At 39.5% G+C, this 13839-nt stretch overlaps 1 protein-coding gene across 5 annotated transcripts in view; it reads left to right on the forward strand.

Moving 5' to 3' along the window:
* The window catches only part of FAM110B (family with sequence similarity 110 member B), a 115858-nt gene that overhangs the window by 93857 nt on the left and 8162 nt on the right, over nt 1–13839 (forward strand). For 2 of the 5 annotated variants that reach the window (XM_027903490.1, XM_027903491.1), the window contains one exon: nt 3864–3930. The exons of 2 other annotated variants lie outside the window; for them this stretch is intronic. The gene's annotated coding sequence lies outside the window, so the exon portion shown is untranslated. Of the gene's footprint in view, nt 1–550; nt 652–3863; nt 3931–13839 lie in introns of those variants that run through there. One more of the 5 variants, XM_027903492.1, reaches the window with a different exon arrangement.

Here is a 13839-nt window from a genome sequence, read left to right on the forward strand (position 1 = left end):
TGACATCAGCTGTCCTTCTGCTGTTTTAGATCTCAGATGGTTGAAAGTGTTTTTTATTTTTTCTTGCTATTTCCTCATTCTCTTTTCAGTGCGTTTTTTTTTTAGTTTTTTCCCTAGAAAGAATTGAAAAGATAAGGATAGCTGTTTTAATTATTCATTATAAGGCCAGAATTCAAGTATATCCCATTCACCTGTCTAGTAGGAGCCAGTGACCAGTTCTTTGCATAGATCTCAGCTGCCAGGTCTTTGGCACTATATCAGCATATCTGCTATTGATTTTTTAAAAGAGAACTGTGGGAACACTTATTGTTCCTAAAAGAAAGTAATGTGGAAGCCAGTCTCTCCTGTTGAAGTGTGAGGCACGTTGGATGGAGCTCTGAGCAACCTGGTCTAGGAGAAGGTGTCCCTGTCCATGGGAGAATGGTTGCAACTAGATGAACTTAAGGGTCCCTTCCAACCCAAATTGTTCTGTGTTTCTGTGATATGAATCTGCTAGCGCTGGCCCTGTTAAGTTATTTAAAGGGGAAAAAAGATCTAAGAAAGAGTGGCAATTAGAAATAAATGGAGTGGTAACTGTGCTCAGCTGTCAGTGCACACCATGGCAGCCATGCTGGTAGGGGTGCCCCACTGTGCCCTGCCTGCAGGGAGCAAGTCTGTCCATCACCAGAAAGAAGCACTGAGCTCTCAGTGGTTGTATGTGCTAGCAAACATTTTCAAACTCTACTCTGTGTGCAGTATAAAACTGTATGGCAACATACCTTGCTGTATTTTCAGCTGAATCGTACATCTGCAGGAGAAATGAAATCCTGGGCCCCCAGGCCCAGGAAGAAGTTCAAGAAAGACTTAAAAGACACCAAAAACTCAACTGTATTAGTTGTCAGATATAAGTTCTGTTACCTTCTTGGAGGCCAGGCACTTGGTAGTGGTTTATCACAAGTAGGTTGGTTCTTCCAGTGCAAGGCTGGCCACGTATTGTACTGCAAATTCCACAGAAGGAGCGGGACAAGCAAAGCCTGTTAATTTATCATGTTCCTTTTGTCTTTTCTTGGAGAAAAACAAACGTGGTTCTAGCCTTTCTGGATTGCTCTGCATCAGGATTGGGCCATACAGGAATCAGAATTTTGTAAAGGGGTCTGGCATGGCGTTTGCAAAAGGGACAAGGTTTTCTAAAGACAGTGGAATTACACTGACGTGAGTAATTAGAACTTGAGAAATGATATGATACCCCTTATGCTAAACAGTATATTAAATTGAAAAAGGAGGATTTGGTGCCTTTAGTTATGCTGATAAGTCATTCCTTGTATTTACCACTGAAATTTATGCTACATTCTTCTTTTTCTCTACTTTTTCTTGCAATTGCGTGTTTATGTTTAAAAATAGTCACTGTAGTGTATTTGATCCCTCCCAGCTCTGTCAAGTGTTGTGTTGATTAGGAAGTTTCTCTGAAATGTGTTGCTGAAGGGCACTATCTGGGACTGATAAAGTGCTACTGGAGATTTATTACCAGAACATTTCATCTGCTTGAAAAGTGCAATTAATATATGGTTTTGCCTTGGGCTGTTCATCCTGCAGCTACAAAATCCAGTGCTGCCTGTCCAAGGATTTGCTCTCCTGTTGGTGGAGACATGAGTCCTCACAGAGAGTTGTACACAGTGGTGCTTCATGGTCCCATGTGTGAGATGCATAATCCCAAGAATATTGTGCTGTCATGTTGAAGAACTTTCGTAGTACTTGGTCTGACCCCAAATTACTCTATAAGCCTTGTCCATTAACAGTTTTGTCAGTGCACATTCCTTTTGCAGGTGCTAAATGGCATTGTTTGTGTTTTGTTCTGTAGCATGAATGCTGAACCCAGTCATGCACTGAAAAGCTCCGCAGAACATTAATCTGTTAGAGTTTTGCGCGTATATCTTCTTTAATCATTTCTGTCCCAGGTCCAGATCCAAGCTCAGTGAAGCCCATGTAGTGTGTCTCTCTTCCTGGTGATTTCACAGTTTAATGGATACTCTCTCAGGAAATCTTTGAGACCTGAAGCAGTCTGTTTATTGTGGAACCAGAGGAATGTGGCAAAACACTGTACAAGAGCTAGTCCAGGATTAATACTTCCACTTTTGTTACAATGACCTCTTTCTACCACTTAGAAGATTCAGTAGGCTATACATTTTTAACATAGTATGTACTGGTGTTCACTAGACAATAACTATATAGTTCACACTGACAGCCATACCATAAATGTGTCTGTTTGAATTACTAATATTGGACTAAACCACATGTATGTGAGTATTTATGCCTGCATACTTGTATCAGTAAAAAAAATAAAACTGTATACTTGTTGGTATAGAAAGTAGAAAACTTTCTGGTGCGTGCCCTTATGTGGTGTCTGTGTTCTGGAGCTCTCTTCTGGTGAGTTTTCCTCAGCTTGGCATTTCTGCCCTTCTGCTGGCTGTCACCAGCCTCACAGCAGAGAGGAAAACTGCTTCTTCCCTCCCTCCTTTTTGCATATAAAAAGATGTGCAGAAAGGCTGCATTCTGCAGCAGAGCTGTTTTCCTCCCAGGTGAATATACTGACTTATTTTTACGATTATTTTTAGCAGGTGACACAAAATAATAAGGTTTGGATTTTTTTTTTTTTCTGTATGGAGTTTAATATCTGGTTTAAATATCCAAAAAGGAACTAATAATTTTGGAGAGAAAAAGGAGAAGGTATTGCATATTAAATGAAAGATGTATTGATTGACTGGCAAGGAGTATTGTTTTGTAAATACAATACTGCCATATTTTAATAAAGCATTGTCTAAAATAAGTGCTTTAGAAAAGGTGAAGAGGGCTAAGAAAAAAAGAAAGCAAAATTTGTAGTTTTTCAGTAGTTTTGTGCCACCAGTTGAACACAATGGTTCTCCCATTAATATAATAATCACTTCAAACAGATGGTCCTGTGCAGGGCTCAGGGTTCGACTTGATCCTTGTGAGTCCTTCCAACTCAGCTGATTCTGTGATTCTGTGAAAAGTGAATAAGCAATTTGGGTAGATCTATAAAAACTGAGTAGTAGGTTGTCATTATTTTGGAATATATCCTGTCACTGCTCCCAGCAGGGAGGTGTGGAAGGTTTTTTAAGCACACAAATATTTTGCTCTTTGACCTTAACTCTGAATGTGGGAAAACAGATCATCACTGTAGATTCCATATTTTGATGTCAAAATCAACTAGCAGCTGCCCTGAAATAACACTAACATTTACATGTTAATATTTTCTCTCAGTTACTTGCAAAGTAGCTGACACTGATTCCATGGCCTACTAAAGCTGTGTAATAAAAATAGAGTGGTGGGTTTTTTTTCTTTGCAGAATCTTCTCTCTTCTTCATTTGAAAATAGAGAGAAACGAAACAAAATTTTTATCTGTAGCAATGACTTAAAAAGCACAATTTTGTGTTTTCTTTCATCAGTGAATTAAAAATTGCATTTAGACATTTGGCCCTCTTTGCATTTTTACATTGATCCACAGCGTGGATGCATTTCATCTCACACCTCAGATACTGTCGTATGTGAGCTTGCATTCTGAGATATCCCAAATGACTTTTTAATTAGTTGTTATTATTACGCAGATCATAGATTTTTTCCCAGTGCACAACCACGTTGATTTCATCACTTATCTCATCTCTCATGTGAAATAATCCTGACTGCTGTTGTGACTGTCTTGCACTTCTTACCCTCACTTCTGCTGGCACGGACCAACCTTGCTGTCCGGTTTCCATTACCTTCAGCATCACAGCCACACTGACCTGTGTGCACCTGCAGTGTTGCTATTACGTTGTGTTTTGGGTTTTTTTAATGTCTTTTTTCATATTTTGTTTTCTTTTTTTCAGAATTCCCTGGAACATTACATCCCCCCGTTCAGAGCTTGGACAAGAGTTTGGCATTCCACTTTTGCAGGTACCTTTTTGAATTAATACGGGCACTTTTTACCAGGGGTTGATAAAAGGAGGGCAATTCCAGAAGGACTTGACCATGTCTTCTGTCTGTCTGGGGAGGTATGTTCTGTTCATTAGCTGCAAATATATAGCTCAGTACTGTTTCAGAAAGATTGAGGCTTGCTCTTGCTGGCCTCAGTCACGCAGCAACGTATGTGTCAATGTTGCAGAATCCTTTTTGGAAGTACTCCAGTAGTTCCAGGCTTTTTCTCACCTTCTATTCCCAACCTGTACTTTGGTTACAGTCAGTAACCTACCATTCAGTAGGTTGTTTTACGATGGAGACCTCCAGTGCAAGTGAACAATTCCAGCCTTAGTCCTCCAGAGCTGTTACTTATTCCTGTTATCTGAATCCTTTTTGGAAGTATTCCAGTAGTTCCAAGCTTTCTCCCATCCTTTATTCCCAACCTGTTCTTTGGTTATGAATTTTCCATTCAGTAGATTGCATTAACTTTTTTATATAGTAGACTTTCACTGCAAGCAAGCACTTGCAGCCTTAGTGCTTCAAACCTTTCTGTTACTTATTTGGTTGTTAGCACAGAATGGGTAAGGTTGGAAGGAACCACAGTGGGCCTTTAGTGAACCCATGCTGGCTTGCTGACTACTCCTGATCCCCTTCTTGTCATCCGTGTGGATAGAGATGGCCTCCAGAATGAGGCGCTTTATCACCTTTCCAGGGATGAAGGTGAGGCTGACTGGCTGGTAGTTTCCTGTGTCCTCTCTCCTGCCCTTTTTGGAGGCTGGATTGCTTTCTTCCAGTCCTCAGGTAAAAGTCCATCCAGAACATGCTGAGTTTGATCTCAAGGTCTGAGCAGGAGATTAGCATGGCAGCTTAAAATCTTATTCATCACTAAAGCTCCTAAACAAAAGCGGGAAATCCAGTAACTCATCCAGTGGAAAGTGGATGTATTTAACGAGGATGTGTTTACTCATCCTCGGTAAATACAAGGAAACCAGCTGAAACCCAGAAAGGCAGGAGGGTAGTACCCAGCTGTACATGTGGCACATTGTACCAATGGTTGTACAATTCTTAAAGACTAATAGGGCACTTCTGGTATTTCACTGTAGCAAAGAGAAAAATCAGCAATCGATGTCTTATGTGTCGTGTGTCAAATCAGCAACACACTTCACTAGTATTTAGTTTTAATTCCACTCAGTAGAAAGCATTTCATGTTCATTTGTTTCCAATCACCATATTTGGCTCGAGAACATAAATGTGCATCGTGTGGGGTCTTAATAATTATTGCTGCTGTTTTATTTAAAGACAAAAATGTTAAGTCTGAGAGTACACATGGCTAATTTAAGGGTAAAAATCTGTTCCCAGAATGTAGAAATCATCTCAGAAACCATTTCTGTCAGCTGAGGAAATTAGGAACTTGAAATTCCAGATACGTTGTACTATGAAATTAAAGGCAGCAAAACCATTTTAGCTGTGCCAAGGACTGACACCAGGAACATTCAAAGCCTAGTAAGGGATCTGTGTTAAATTTTGTGATCACAAGTTAACCTACACTAATTTTACAGTCACATTTCATATTTTTTCCTTCCTGATGTCATTCTGTATAGTATTTATTTCTCCTGTCCTAGAAATGGGATTCAATGTTTTGTGTTCATACAGAGGCTGCAGGAGATCTGTAGTTTTGTTGGAAATACATTGCTCATTTTGCCAACAGAAAAGATTGGATTTGTGATTTATGATGAAAGCAGCATTCAGTCCTGGCTGCGGTGACAACGCCAGCCCTCCCTTTTTATTAGTTTTTAAAGAATGTCTCGGAACCTGTCCAGCTCAGTGATGAGCTGGTGCTAATGATGGAGGGACATCTTCAGTGGAGGGACGTGGTGTGCTGGCAGGGCGGCTGGACAGGAGAGATTGCCTTTATGCAGCAGGCACAAGCAGATGAAAAAGCATCAGGTGTCCTCACTTGAGGCTTGGCACCTTGGTTGCTGCATCATATTATTTTTATGGCTTAGGCAGCTTAGCCATGAGATACTCTAGTTCAGTTAACTACTTAAAAAGTTTGCTGATTCTCATCTCTCAATAAGTTAAAGCAGTAGCTATAAACTTGGGATACCTCTATCCAATTTCTAGGTGTGGCATAAATTTCCTTTGTTACTCTGGGCAGTCCTACTCAATCCTGTATTTAATTTTCAGTTTGGAGATTTACCTTTGTTGACAAAGAGGGGAGATCCATTAATGTGACTGTGTATCACAAATCTTAGAGGAGAACAGATATGTAGCAATGGTGGAGTAGTCTGATACTAGAAGGGAGAGTAGGAATGGAGGAATAGTTAAAACAGTCTTTTTAAGCAGTAGTCTATGGCACTTGTGAGGACACAGTCAAGAGCATCTCTAGTTCAGGACTCCCAAGGGACAAGCCAATTGTGTATCTCATTGTGCAGTCAACACATAAAGGGAGCTGAAGCATTGCCAAAAGGAAGAACTGGATTTACTGAGTTTGCTGGATTTACTCCACTATTCATTTTCCTCTTGAAAGTGCACAGGGTTCTGAGGCAGGTATCCTTCTGTGATCTCCTCCTGCCAGCCACTCCACTGCCAGCTCCTTCACCACCAACCTTCTAGGCTCGGTGGACAGTCTGCCCCAGGCACAGGGGCTGCAGGAGAGAGATGCATCTCTTCGCTGCAACCCTAAAGTGGTCTGGGTTAATGGACAGATGGGGGAGGAAGGGGGGGATGACGGACATTGGGAAAAAATTGCATCATCTCTCTTTAAACCTATGACATTTAACAAGAACTTTGCTTCAGGAGGAGCTTGATGCCAGCTTTGTTCCTTCTGCAGGAGTGTGAGAGAGGAGAGGAGGAAGAGCACTTGAAGTGTCTCTTCATTTTTCCTATAATCCTTCTCTGTCCTTGTAATCTACTCCTGCTTCCCAGCCCACTGTTTGGTGCTCCCTTCTTTATTCTCAACACCTTTTCCTCTCCGCTGTTTCCCTGGTAATTGAATTTCTCCTCTACCTCTCCATGTCTTGCCATTTCTTGCTCTTCTTGTGTCTGTCTGCACACTGAATTACAGGTTTAGGGGTTTTTAGTTTGTTTGTTTTCATGGAGCTGGGATGCCTTAACTCTGCTTTCACTGCCTTCCTCTTCCATTTAATTAAATACACTGATCATGACTCAATACAGCTTTTGTTTTCTTTAAAATGATGAGAGTTTTGAGGTTTCTTAAAATTTGTGGTCAGGAAGAATTTCCATCATAACTTCATCAGACCCCTCAGTTATGCAAAAACTATTCAAGAGTCTGATTTCTTAAGTGCAGCTTTCTAAGAACATTGTTTTAGTGAAGAGTTGTAATTTAAACAGTTATACAAAAACACGCTCTGAGTGTCAAACTTGGATATTAAACAAAAGTTTGGATGCTCATGAACAAGTAGGTAACTGAAGGTTCATCTTCAGCTAAATAGGTTGCTAACAGTTTGTAAAGATCTGTAGTTTTAACATGTGGGCTCTGCGGGCACGTATTTCCCATAGAGAAATCAAGAAGGAAATATACTCAGTATATGTTCTAACATCTCTGCCTCAACAACTGCAGTAAATACTGGTAGTCTGAGGCATTACACACACAAGCATGTGATCGTGCTGTGCACATGCAGTGTAGCACTTGTGTTGAGTTATACAGCTAAATCATTGATTGCAGCATCATAATAACATAGAAGACCTACATTGTGTTGTGTTTCAGGGCCAAAATTGGTATTTTTAAACATCTGCTTGAAGTAGTATTAAATATACAGACGTGTCTTCGAGGCGTAGTGTTATGCAGTCCTTCAGTTTTCTTTCTTGACTTCTAACACCGTGTATCTTCAGACTTGAGGCTGAAGAAAAGGGGAACGAACTATTCTGTGGTATGGGAAAATGTTGTCTTCTCTAGAGAAAAATATAACTATACCAGTCAAAAAATAAGAGATCGTTCATGAAGTTGTGCTGAAGGTTGCAGTGCCCTGAAACACTGCTGTAAGTCATGTTTGGTTTGTTTTTGTTGGATTTTTTCCCAACTATTAGTTTTAAAAGACTTTATTTGTTGTTACATAGTCAAAATTTTTATAGTATATTTGTTTAAGAAAAAAAATGTGCAATATTTCATATGTGTAAAGTTTCAATGCTTAGAAATGGTTAACTAGGCTTAGAAATGGTTAACTCAGGGCAATTAGATGGTAGAAATTACTTTAAAATAGCCGTGCTGACCCTACTGCAGTAATATCTCATATTACAGAAAAAGCTGTTTAATACAAAGAGCTTTGGCAAAAAAGATTCCACAACTAATCAGAAGAGCAGCTCAAAGTCCGCAGTTGTCAGAATGAGGCCACTCTATTGTACTGCCTTGGCTGAACATTATCGTTTTTCTAAAGGTACTGGTTTTACCATACTCGTTTTTCAATTGTGCCTACTGAACTACTTATTAAAGGTGGCCTTGTAGGTTCTTAATATCAGTAAAAGACGTTAATTGAATATATTTTAATATTTATTTCTAAAGATGAAACAGTTGTGTTCATGTGTAGAGTTTATTAAAAAGAATTTTCCATGTAACAAGATAAGTTGTTAGGAGAGAAAATATTTAAATATCTATAATCTAGATGGCTTTCTGGTTTCTTGCTTGTAAAATTTTGGCAAGTAATATAAGAAATACTGCATAAACTTGGGCACTATTTCTTTCAAATATGTTTTCAGAACATGTAAGAAACTTCAGAAGGATGTTATTAAGCTTTGTTTTGAAACAATGAAAATAAGTATTTTTAAAAGATTCTCTTTCTAATTAAATTTCTAAAGGAAAGGAAATTTTAAGTATGATATGGTTTTTTTTCCATTTATAATAGCTTTTTGTGGTTTCTGGTTTTTTGACTGCATAAATTGTTGGAATTGTTCCTCTTTTCTGGGCTGTATTTGTTTACTTTGGGTCTTCATGTATTTGAACACTTCTGGAGTTTTGCAGGGTTAGTAACTGCAAGTGGATGTCTAACTGCTGGTTTTTTTGTGGGTTTATGGTTATTTCTCAGATAAAATCTGTTCATAGCTATGATACTATGTTCCTTTAATGTATTTCTCATTGTAAACAGTTTTAGAGAGCTTTTGACAATAAATAAAGGTCTAAACATGGCAACTTGAGATTTCAAGGCTTCTGGCCTCGTGTGACAATCTGGTAAATTTTTTCCTTTCCCACAAGAAGAAATTGGCAGCAGCATTTGTGTACATAAAATCAGAGATTTCTGCACTCTTCTGAGAAATGAGAAACTGGATCAAATCCTGAGTCCCCAAACTGGGGCAAGCTTCCCACCTCCTGAGGAAGAACCAAACTGGTCTTATTTCAGCTGAAATGTCCTACTTGCTAGAAATTATTTAATTGCACTGGAGCAGGGTTAGTAATCCAGTTTCCTTGCCAAGTACCCTATGTGGCCTTTTTTACTCTTTCCTTTATTTAAAGAAAGCTTGCAAATACTTTTTCTTTCAAAGTAGAAGCCTTTGAAAGGAAGTGCTGCAGAAGGGACTGTCTCTATGTACTGAATCAGAGAATTGCTAGAGTTGGAAGGGACCTATGGAGATCATATAGTCCAATCCCCCTACCAAGGAAGGGTCACCTAGAGCAGGTTACACAGAAATGTGTCCAAGTGGGTTTTGAATAGGTCCAGAGAAGGAGATTCCACAACCTCCCTGGGCAGCCTGTTCCAGCGCTCTGCCACCCTCAAGGGAAAGAAGTTCTTCCTCATGTTCAGTGGAACTTCTTGTGTTTTAGTTTATGGCCGTTGCTCCTCATCCTGTCACTGGGCACCACTGAAAGGAGTCTGGCACCATCCTCTTGACACCACCTTTGAGATATTTGTATAATACGAGGTATAGCCTAGTACTTCAAGTATCTGCCCTGGAAGGCTGCTTCTGATCTGCACTCTAAATCAAGTGGAGGAAGAGTGTTTCTGTTGTTATCCTCAACAACACTGACTTCATTTTTAGGACTGGCAGGTACCTACTGGATAAGACCGTGTGAATGAGTAAGCTGGGCAAGGAAATCCCTGGTTCCTCTACAGCATGGGAATGACTGTCAGTCTTAGTTATGTCCGTATCTGTTAGTAGAAATTAGAACTTCACCTATGTTGGGTGGGATGGCTGTGCAGGGCATTGCCATGGGCCTCTTCCCCTGAACATCTCTTCTGTCTTACATGCTCAAGTTCATTCCAGATCTCTCACAGTTCCTTTCCATAAAAAATAAATAGGGGAGATGAGCAACCACGGAAGTCAAATATGAGACATGGGGAAGGTGTCGAAGTTTTGACCTGGTATGATGTTTAGGACATACATAGCTGGGGACTTGTACGCAGACAGAAGAGCCCACAAGCAATTCCCAATTTATTAGTTGAGGCAAAAAATACTGGCAGAGGAATATGTGCTTCAAGGTGAGCTCCAAGCTTAAATATCAGCTACCCAAGATTTTATGAACACTGCTGTCACTTAAATGGTAAACAGAGAGATTTTGTTTTCCCGAGGTTGTGCCATTTTAAGTGTGTGTATTTCAATGCTGATTAGTTTTTAGGGCTCAGCTTGTGAGTGCTTTCATAGGTTTGCATGAAGCAAAATGCCAGATATCCAAGGGAGGTCATGTTGCCTTGCTGCAGTAGCTATGGAAGTGAACCTACAGAATTCTCCTGGTTTCGGATCCTCAAGTCTTTGGCTACAAGTCAGACCATTTAATATAAACATTCATTTTGAAAGTCCATACTTACACTTTGTCCACTTAAACCTGGCTTGATTTCTTAATATTTCCAAGTTCACATGCAGAAGTTCTTTTAAGCCAAGGTGATTAATGTTTTAGGCCTTACTCCATAGTGTAAGTTAAGGCCAAGTCTGATTCTGTATCTGCACTGATGGTGACAAGAATGCTGCTGTAGAGTGCTTTAACATTCGTACAAGTTTTCATTTAAAGGATTTAGGACTACATTTAATTTATCACAATGTGTCAAATGGCTCAGAATTGGCATTTTGAAAATGCTGTTGTCATTTTTGCCGTACATTTTGAAAATGTATGTTCCAGATAGGTGAGTTAATGATAATCATTATTTTGGCGAGGGACGCTGCAGAATTTGTTTCCCAGCTGCCTAATTACTGATGACACTTGTGCTCCTGTGGTTGAGGACCAGACTTTACAGTGTTGGGAGGGGCCACATGGGTGACAGATGTATGGAATCTGAAAATCCTGCTAATCAGACAGCATATCCGTGGCAATACCAGAAGGAGCTTGCTTTGCATGTGTACCTCTGCATTTTTGAGACAGAAGATTTTTATTTCCTTCTTCACAAGTGCATATGATTTCTACTGAACCTATTGCCACAAACATTTCATTAGCATAGAATACATCTCACTCTTAAAATGGACTTGTTAGGAATTACCATGGATTTAAGATGGGAACTAAAATGAGTAGTGTTCCATTTAAAATATTTTTGCTGAGCTTCATAATTAAAATCATTTTGTTGTTCTGCCTCCCTCTGTTTTCTCCCAGTGTGCAGCAGTGAACCCCCAATTAAATTTTTTTTTCCCCACACATTGGAAACGTTACCACTGGGAAAAAAAGGTCATTTACCAGGATGCCAAATCCAAGCGTGGCTGTGAAGGACAGCAACCAGCAACAAGGAGATGAGGTGATAGCTTTTCCTATCAGTTGATAAGAAAGGAAAAGCATAGGGCAGATAGCACTGCTCCTTCAAGTAGACTAGAGCAGGAGTTATTGCATCTTGCAAAAATGGGATGATGCAATGGGGAAGCAGTTTAAAGAGGAGGTGGAGAAGTAGCAGAGAAGTGGAAGTCCTGCTTTTTCCAGAGAAGAGGGACCAAGCAACTGGGACGTGGTCCAGTAGGAACCTCAGGGTTTGATGAACCTCTGAAATGTGACAGAGCACCAGGTCCAGGGATCCTGTATTAAAGAAGGGGGTTTAGTTCTAAAAGTGCAGAAGAGAACCTGGGAGAATTGTGTAGTCCCAGGAGACCATAGGATAAACTGGGAATTGTGGTTTTGTTGTAGGGAAGAGACTATAAACTTAAAACATGATGGGTATGGAGAGATGCAGAATTAAAAGGATAAAAGTGGTTTGGACTTGTGACCATTGACGCTGGCTGATGAACAAAGAGTAAGGGTGTTTCCTCTAAAGCTTTGAGAGCTGTTTAGAGCATCACTCTCATAAAATGCACACTGAAATAAAAGTATTCACGTAAGGCTAGAGTTACAAATGTAATAAAAAATTTCATTCATTATACTTTTTTAGACCCTTTCCTGAGTTTTTTTGTTAAAATGAATGAGTGAAATTATTGCAAAGAGTACAATATGGTTTAAGCAACGCAGGGGTCCAAAGAAAACAGAATTGATTTCCACTACAGCTTTTATAAACACAGTCTGTAATATCACTCTAAATAATAGGGTGTGTTATATTGGGTTTTATTGTCTAGTTGGAAGAAAGGAAAATTTTGTTTCTGAGCTTTTTTGTGCATTTGTGCAGCTGTCTGTGCCTGTTGAAGAAAACCAGTTTTCATGTGTGTCAGGTGTCTGTAGGGCAGTATTTAACCCAGAAGCAAGTATCATTGGGAGGTGATTATGGCTACTGGGTAGGAGATGTAACAGTGATGGATTTCAGAAATAAAGAGAAACAAAACATTTCCTAAAGGTTTTTCTTTCAAAGAGGCATCTCTATCCAGCTCCCAGTGAGCTCTAGGCATACATTACAGAGCTAGTATGTAAGTATAGCTGCTAGTTTGCTTTCCTGCTTTCCAGATGTTTACTTCTCCATGGATTTTACAGAAGCTATTTCTGTAAAACTTAAAAGTTTCAGCATTTCTGGTTATGGCAACATCCTGCTTTAAGCCTCGTCATTTTCACTGCACATTGAAATAGAAAGAGTGCTAAGTGGTGGCACTGTTTTATTTATGGAGAGTTTTGTCTTAAAAGTCTTTGAGTGTGATGTAAGAGCAAAGCAGAGTTAGTTTAAATTGTACATTCTATGCATGGCAATACAAAGTTAATCCTAGTTGTAGTTTGGGTTTTTTTGGTTGGAAGTAATACATCAGCCTTGAAAAGTAGCCACCTTTGCCAAAGTTGTTACCTTCCCACTTGGTGGAAATTTCCCTTGTCTGCATAATTCTGCCACTCTTGGTTTTAGGTCACCGTAGTTCACGTTATTTATGACCCTTTGAAGGCCTAAATGTCTGCTTGAACAAACAGATATTGCTCTTCACTTACTGTTCACTGTTTCATGTTTTAGGGGGGAACAGAGTTGAAAATAGGCACTTTCATTAGTATTTTGAGTCATGGTAGATCTGAAAGACTATTTCATCTCCTCATGCTTTATCTTGACACTTAATATTATGTGAGACCAAGTCTACACACTGTACACATCTTTATCTAAAATTGGCTTCAAAAATGAAATACTGCTGCCATTCTGGATATGGATAACCTTATATCAGTTTCAGCCAAGTTTACTTGGGCTTTGCTTGTGTTTTAAAACTTAGTAACATATACATGTGAGGTTTACAATGACAGTTATCCACAGAAGAACTTCTATCAGTTTCAGACATACACATTAGTATAACTTAAGGCAGTTACACCCTAAGATGGTACTTATATATTAGACCAGTAGCTCAGTGACGCCCTCATTTATCGGCTTATCAGTGACTGTTGACAAACTGGCATCTTCATAATGGGACCCACACCTCTGAAGTGCACCTAAATTGTTAGGAGACCCTGACATTTTCCATCTGTGTCCCATGTTCCTGTGCAAATTTTGTTTCGTGATCTCTTTGAGTCCTGTTGCAATCACTTCTTGATTACTTATACTGGAATTTATGTGATGTTTATGGTGCATCTTGAGGTAGTGGTAGTTATATTTT

This window comes from Empidonax traillii, unplaced genomic scaffold (genome assembly GCF_003031625.1).
Source record: "Empidonax traillii isolate 1590-97213 ecotype Southwest subspecies unplaced genomic scaffold, ASM303162v1 scaffold971:size222662, whole genome shotgun sequence".
Taxonomy (NCBI): domain Eukaryota; kingdom Metazoa; phylum Chordata; class Aves; order Passeriformes; family Tyrannidae; genus Empidonax; species Empidonax traillii.